We start from the raw sequence: 8,390 nt of genomic DNA on the forward strand, positions 1-8,390 counted from the left end.
GCATCAACTAGGTATCCCGTAAACACTCTTTCTCTGGCATCAACTAGGTATCCCGCAAACACTCTTCCTCTGGCATCAACTAGATATCCTGCAAACAGTCTTTCCAAATACGGTCACATTCACAGGTCCCAGGGAAAGATCCTCATGGAGGCCCCATTCAAACCACTACAGTTCTTTTAAGGGAAGATTTAAATCTCAAGACCAGTTAGGTAATCAATAGTGTTCTACGACTCCAGGAAACTAAAGCTGCCCTCCAGGTTCTGGTTTCTACAGGAAAGTGATACTCCCTCAGGAAATAGTTATCCTCATGTAACCAACTCAAGTTCAGCTGCTCACAAGAAGCAAGGTGTGGTCAAAGGAAAGCAGCTTTACTGATGAAATGCTAGCAGATGGGAAACGCCAAGGCCTTAAAGGAACCATTTCCAAAGTTTGGGCTGAGGACAGGGGCTTAAAAAAGGGAAGCCTGATGTGAAAGCATGCCGGAGTTGTGCAGGTGCAGGGGCTGTGTCTTGCCCTGATGCCTGTCTTGAGTTATGGTCCACCTGGAGCGCAGGCTGGCACCATCTTCACAGTGGCCACGGCCATGTAACTGAGCAGCTTGGCAGCTAAGCCTCAAACCACATTTTAAAACTTTTTTTTCCCTTTCTCCTTTCCTCCTTGAACCGTCTAGTCTCAAGCTATAATAACTTCATTATTTATTTATTTATTATTTATTTTTGAGACAGAGTCTTGCCCTGTGCCCCAGGCTGGAGTGCAGTGGCATGATCTGGGCTCACTGCAGCCTCCGCCTCCTGGGTTCAAGCAATTCTCATACCTCAGACTCCCGGGTAGCTGGGATTACAGGCATGTGCCACCATGCCCAGCTAATTTTTGTATTCTTTAGTAGAGATGGGGTTTCACCATGTTGGCCAGGCTAGTCTCGAACTCCTAATCTCAGGGGACCCGCCTGCCTCAGCCTTCCAAAGTGCTGAGATTACAGGCGTGAGCCACGATGCTTGGCCAACATGTTGTTATTTTGACTTATTTCCACAAGCAGCGAGCAGCCAGAGCCTTTTTTTGCTGGTTACAATCGGGCTATAGATTATCCATCTTGAGGCAATCTGTAAGTAGGGGAGAATTTCACAGCTGGACCTGCAGGCCTGGTGTGTTTTTAATCAACCCCTGGAATTTCCTAACAAGCATATGGTTAGATAAAGGAGCTTGGAGTAAGGAAGTGTGCAGTGGAAAAGGGAAGGGACTGCAGTTTCAAAGTACATTTCAAGGCTATATTTTAAGACTAAGGAAAAAAAGATTTTTACAGTTTGTTTCAAGGTTGTATCTTGAGACTGGAAAGAAAGGAGGAAAGAAATAAGTTTTAAAATGCATTTTGAAACTCAGCTACTCACATTTAGTCAAGAATCTAGAGGGTTACTGGGTGTGGTGGCTCATGCCTGTAATCCCAGCACTTTGGGAGGCTGAGGCGGGCTAATTGCTTGAGCACAGGAATTTGAGACCAGCCTGGACAACATGGCAAAAACCTGTCTCCACAAAAAAATACAAAAATTAACCAGGTGTGGTGGTGTGCACCTGTGGTTCCAGCTACTCAGGAGGCTTAGGCAGGAGGTTCACCTGAGCCTGGGAGGTCGAGGCTGCAGTGAACCTCGATCATGCCACTGCACTCCAGCCTGTGTGACAGTAAGACCCTGTCTAAAAACAAAAAACAACAAAAAAGAATCTAGAGTGTTAAAGCTGAAAGAGACACAGTAAGTTGTCCGGAGCCCTCCTTTGGCCAGGGGGGACAACTTAGTTCAATGTTTTATCTAAGGTTACAGAGTTTGGGCTGAACCGAGTTTCCTGCAACCTCATTCAGTTCTGGGGCTAATCCCGCGGTCGCCAAGGCAGGTGAGGATGCAGAGGCAGGGACTGTAAGTGCCTTGCCCTCAGACTGCCTCAGCAGGGTGGCGGTGAAGCCACGCTGCTCACCAGTCCTCACGGTGGCTTCAAGCTGGAGGAGGAGTAAGCCTCATAGATGCAGTCACGTTTCTGAGAGGATGGGCCAGTCTGAGAATACTGAATGAGTGAGTGGTGGTGTCGTTTTTGGCAGGATGAAGGTGGGTGAAATTTTTCTGAGCTGGGTTTTAAGAAGCAGGAAGAAGCAAATTACTTTTCTGCATCTTATGGCTGGTTGGGAAGAAGTTTATGACAAAGGCATGGCTGAAGCCAGGCAGTTTCCTCCCCGCCTGGGCGCCTCTCCCTCAGCTCCAGGTGGAGCCTGGAGCGCTGCTCTAGAGGGTGGGCTTTCCCCAGGCTGTGCTCAGTCTCAGGGCGTGGCTGAAGGCAGGACATCTGCTGAGCCTCAGGCCTGACAGTAACAGTGAAGTGAAGACACATCCAGAGAAGAAAACAAAGGTTTTTAAAGGAAGACTCTGGTCTGTTTTGAAATGGGGTCGGGGAGAAGGGACTTTGGGAGAGGAGGGTTTCCCTTGCCTGGAAATGCTAGGAGCCACTCTTGCCACCCATGCCCTCTCCTTTGCCCAGTCAGAGCCACCGCAGCCACCAGCGCCATCGGAAAGGGGCTTAGGAAAATCCAGGATACCGTAGCTCTGCTACCCTGTGACCATCACAGCCCCCTCTTGTCTCCTCAGAAGGGCAGCTATTTTTGCAATCCCAAAGCATCACTTTTGGGATGGGTTTAATCCAACCGTGCTGCAGCAGAGGCTCAGGCAGGGTCCAGGTCTGAGTATGGTGGTGCATCCCAGTCCATAGTGGTCTTGATAACTGAATTGACTTTCTGGCATAAGTCATGGAAACACTATTTGTGCGCCACTAACTTGGGGGTATTCAGTTCTCCCAACTCCAATCTCCGATCTGCCTGTTTTCCAGAGAGGTCTGCAAGTGCTCTCTAGGGAGATGCAGCGGTGGGCCCTGCCCGGATTCCAGTCTCAACACTGCTGCGTGGCTCTGAGCAATTTCCTAGGAGTCTGTAGAAGCGGCTCCAGGGCACCGCCCTGGGGCTGCCTGGGCAGAGGTGCAGCTGTGCCTGCAAGCCCTTAACCTGAGCCGGGGGGATGGAGGGGTGAGGGCTGGGCATGGCGAGGGACGCTTTTTCTTCAAGATTTTATCTGTACGTCAACCTGCCCTCCCTCTGGGAGATGATGATCAGGCCAGCAGAACAAGACTCAGGAGCTTTCCTATGACTGGGAAGAACAACTTGCATTATTCACCATTTACCTCCCGTGGCACCTGCTGAAATGCCAGGCCCTCTTGGAAGAGCTTGGCACATAGCAGCTCACTGAATCTTCATGATCACCCTGCAAAGGAGGCAAAATCCTCATGCCCATTTTACAGATGGGCCATGCAGTGATAGAAGTAGTTGCTGAGGGACACGCAGCAGACCCAAGATTTCAATTCAGGCAGCCTGTCCAGAGTCTGGGCATTTCATAGTGCGTGGAACTGCTATATACTAACAGAGTAATTAAAGGCATTGAAAAGTTCTTGTATTGGTTCGAACCCCAAGAGCGTGCCAGCAGACAACACAAGGCGGTGTGGAGCAACACGCTGTTTTAATGAGCACCTGGGTGCTGGCGGGCTGAGGACTAAAATGCTGTCAGCACCAAATGAGGACAGGGCAGGGATTTTATAGTCCTTTGCAAACAGGAAGTGTCCCAGTCTGACATGACTGCTACATAGTACCCAGATGGCCCCTTTCTCGATCTTCAGGGGTACGTGTCTTCTGGCCAGGGTAGGTGTCTTCCTGCTGGCCCTCTTACTGTTTCTGCTTCTCGCTGACGCACGCTGCTGGTGCAAGTGGCCTCGTGCCTCGGGACTGGGCCTGAGAAGGGAGGAGTTCTTCATCCCCCCAAGCTTTCAGGCCCCAGGGAGAATCTTTCATTCCTGTCTGTTTGGTTATAGAAAAAGGGAAAAGGGGCGACTGTCTCAGTAACTACTTCAGGCATAACATAGGGGGTGGCGTGGGCACCTCAAAAAAAAAGAAAAAACTTAATTTTGGGGGTATTCTTGAGAGACGGGTTGGTATCCATGGTGTCGTTGTAGGAGGAGCATCGTCTGGATTGTCTGGCGGTTAACTGTAGTTTCTTTTTTCTTTTCTTTTCTTTTTTTTTTTTTTTGAGACAGAGTCTCGCTCTGTCGCCCAGGCTGGAGTGCAGTGGCACAATCTCGGCTCACTGCAAGCTCCGCCTCCCGGGTTCACATCATTCTCCTGCCTCAGCCTCCCGATTAGCTGGGACTACAGGAGCCTGCCACCCCCAGCTAATTTTTTGTATTTTTAGTAGAGATGAGGTTTCACCATGTTAGCCAGGATGGTCGCGATCCCCTGACCTCATGATCCGCCCACCTTGGCCTCCCCAAGTGCTGGGATTACAGGCATGAGCCACCGCGCCCGGCCAACTGTAGTTTCAACAAGAGTTTTAATGGCTCTCATTATCAGTGGGATAACACGGGAGCAACAGGAGGACCCCAGTGATGAAGATTACTGTCCCTACCAGCGTTTTAAATCCTCCTAAATTAGAGAACCACCCTCCTAGAAGGTGTGTCGGGTCCCATCCCTTCCAGGTTTGGACTGGTACATGGGCTACTTTTCTGTTGTTTGAAGCGATTTCTAGAACCGCTTTTCCGTTATCGTCTATGTTAAGACAGCAATTGGAGACATTAAACTTACCACAGACCACACCCCCTTCTGCTAATAAGTAGTCTAGTGCCAGCGTGCTTTGATAAATTGCCGCGCGCATTTGGTTTTGTTGTTGTGCGAGCATTTCCAGGGCTGAGGCGGTTTGGTTAGTGATTATCTCTAGAGCGGCCTGTAGTCTAATATTCTATTTAGCATATGTGGGAGTGCAATAACCCCGTGAACCATCCTCAGCCCAGGTGGCAGGACCGTAATATTCGATGATCCGTTGCGGAGGCCACTCGTCCTCTCGCCGTCTTTGGCTTCCTCCTGCCTTTAAGGACTGTTTTTCTCTGTTTAAGTTATCGTACGCAGGGACTCCGAGGGTGTCGGGGTTTTCCCACGTAAAGGCAAAGAGGTTTTGGGAATCAGGGTGTAAAGGAATTGTGAAAAAAGCATCCTTTAGGTTTAGAACAGAAAAATGGGTGGTATTGGAGGGAATTGTGGAAAGTAAAGTGTATGGGTGAGGAACTACTGGACATACTAGGAGTACAGCTTGGTTAATGAGCCTGAGGTCTGGGACTAAGCGATAAGTTCCATCTGGTTTTTTAACAGGTAGAATTGATGTGTTAAAAGGGGAGTCCGTTGGGCGGAGTAGGTGACTGACGAGGAGGCGAGAAATCATAGGCTTTAGGCTTATGAGAGCTGCTTGGGGGATGGGATACTGCTTCTGTGATAGGAACTGGGTGGGCTCTTTAAGGGTAATGCGGACGGGGGTGTGGTGTTTTGCGACTGAGGGTGTGGAAGTATCCTAGAAGCGGAGTTGGTCATGAGGGCAGGATTAAGAATGAGTGAGGGAAAAGGCGTGAAGGGAGCAGAAGAGTGGAGGGAGGCTCAGGGTTTGGAGACTTGTCTGTCAATTCCCACAACAGAGACTTGGGAGGACTGGGTGGGTCCTCAAAAATTAGGTAAAGCAGAGTAGGTTGCCCTGGTATTAATTTAAAAAACATACTGGCCTACCTGCCACCATCAGGGTTACCCTTGGCTGGGATGAAGCGATGGTAGTTGCTGGGGCGTCCATTCCAGGGCACCGTCAGTCTTCAGCAGCAAGACCAATGAGAGTAGGAGGTTTTGGCTGGCTCAGAAAGGGATGGGGGCGGTCCTTACAGGGGCCGCTCACAGTCCAACTTCCAGTGGGGTTTTCTGCAGAGGGGGCACGGCCTGGTGGGCTTACCCGGGTTTGGGCATTGTCTGGACCAGTGGCCTACATTGCCACCCTTGAAACAGGTGCCAGGTGGAGGTGGATTACCAGGAGGCTTCCGCGTGGAGCCACAGCCCCGTGGGCCTGCAGGGCCCCTGATGGCAGAGGCAAGCATTTGAAACTCTGCCTGTCTTTGCCTTTTACTTTCCTTATCGTGATTGTTAAAGACTTTGAAGGCTAAATTAAGAAGGTGTAGTTGTGGGGTTTGAGGGCTGTTGTCAACCTTTTGAAGCTTGTGCCAGATATCGGGTGGATTGGGAGATGAATCGAAGGTTTAAAATAGTGGTCCCTTCTGGGCTGGCTGGGTCTAGGTTGGTATACTTTCTCATGGCTTCAGTTAAACGACAGAGAAAAAGGGCTGGGTTTTTGTCGGGACCTTGGGTGATTTCTGAAAGTTTTTCATGGTTGCCTGCTTTATGGGCACCCTTTTTGAGTCCTGCAAGGAGACACACAATCATGTGGTCTCGATGGCGGCATCCAGAAGCCCCGTCTTGATAATTCTAGGGGAGGGGGATCCTGTGTGGGCACTGCCTCTGCGCCAGTAGGCTGGGCAGGAGCCTGGTGATGAATTGTATCAGCATGTGCCTGAGTTAGGGTCCAGATATGGTCTCAGTCTTCTGGGGTGAGGGTGGAAGACAGGATAACGTAGAGGTCATGCCAGGTTAGTTCATAAGACTGGGTGAGGTATGAAACTCTAATATAAGAGGTAGGGTCTTCTGGAAATGAACCAAGTCTTTTGTTAATTTGAGAGAGATCAGTGAGGGAGAAGGGAACATGAACTCTAACAATGCCTTCAGTTCCTGCTACTTTCCGAAGAGGGCGCTGAAGTAAGGGTTGGGCATGGGCCGAAGATGGCGCCTGAGCGAGTATGGGCGGGAGAGAAGGAAAAGCCGGAAATGGTTCCTGCTGAGGGTTTGAAGGGGGAAGGGGGGTTGAGTTAATAGGCAGCGGAGGATAGATAGGGGCGTAAGGTGGCGGGATGGGTTTACAGGCCTCAGGAGAGAGGGCGGTGATGAAAGCGAATGGGGACAGGCAATACTAGAATTGTCCTGAGGAGGGGACGGGGTAGGAAAAGAAGTGGATAGTGCTGACTGGGAAGGTGGCAGCTGAGAAGGTAAAGAGGAGGCTTGGGGGGTTAAAGAAGACGGTTGAGAGGGAGAGGAAGGGGCTGGGAGGGGTGGGAAGCAGTCTGCTGGATTAAATGAGGAAAAAGAGGTAGGGTTGGGAGGAGAAACGCGATCAAGGTGGCGAGAATGGAGAAGAAACAGGCAAGAACAGCAGAGGTCGGGTTGTGATCTGAGTGCAAAAAGGCCTGGATATAAGGACATAAGGAATTTCTCCCCATTTCTCCAGTCGTTGGTAATAATTGCTTAAGTCAGGTAAAATTGTAAAGTCGAATGTTCCATTTGCTGGCCATTTGGACCCGTTATCTAATTGGTACTGTGGCCAGACTGAATTGAAAAAAAGACAAGGCGCTTAGGGCGGATATCTTGCCTGAGGCCTCAGGTTTGCAGGTTTTTATGGGGTAGCCTAGCGGGCTGTCCTTCGGAAAGGAAGACTGAGAATTTCCCATAACAGAGGGTAGGCTCAAGAGAACAGGGAAAAGGAGACCGTCCTGGACGGCCGGAGGGAGATGATAAAAGGAGCAGTCATCACCGCTGCCTTTTTCGTTCCTGGAAAGGGATCAAATGGCTTAGAGGCGACCCCCTAAGACCAGATGATCAGCGAGTGCCTGGCACACGCCGGAGCCTTCTTGGACCAACGTTGGATTTTCGGGCCAGAGAAACCAAGAGAAGCCGTGTGGATTTTTCCCTGTTAACGGGGCTGCCGGGAAACTTACAGGTAGGCAAGATCAGTGACTGATGTGCATGCACAGAGAGGCGATTGGAGACCGAGCAGCTTCCTTTGTCCAGCTGCTGTGGCCTACTCTGGGGTGCAGGGGTAGGCCCACGGGGACACAGACCTGAGCCCCTCCTGGGTTTCGGCACCAGATTAAAGGTTCTTGTATCTGTCTGCACCCCAGGAGCGCGCCAAGAAACAACCCAAGGTGGTGTGGAGCAACACGCTGTTTTACTGGGCGCCTGGGTGCAGACGGTATGAGGTCTAAAATGGCGTCAGCACCAAATGAGTAGGGGCAGGGGTTTTATAGTGTCCTGTAAACAGGAAGTGTCCCAGTCTGACGGGACTGCTACGTAGTAACCGGATGGCCTCTCTCGATCTTCAGGGGTACGTGTCTTCCGGCCAGAGTAGGTGTCTTCCAGCCGGCTCCCTTCCTGCTTCTGCTGGTCGCTGACGCACGCTGCTGGCGCAAGTGGCCTTGCACCTGGGGACTGGGCCTGAGGAGGGAGGAGTTCTTCATCCCCTTAAGCTTTCAGGCCCCGGGGAGAATCTTTCAGGCATAAAGTAATGAACACTAATAAGTGATTTTTAAATTACCCTTGTGATAAGGGCTACAGATTAGGAATACATAGAGAATGTATCAGGGAATTTTCCCTTAGTCTGTAGGGTCAGAGAAGCCTTCCAAGA

The sequence above is a fragment of the Nomascus leucogenys genome, chromosome 5 (assembly GCF_006542625.1).
Source record: "Nomascus leucogenys isolate Asia chromosome 5, Asia_NLE_v1, whole genome shotgun sequence".
Lineage (NCBI taxonomy): Eukaryota > Metazoa > Chordata > Mammalia > Primates > Hylobatidae > Nomascus > Nomascus leucogenys.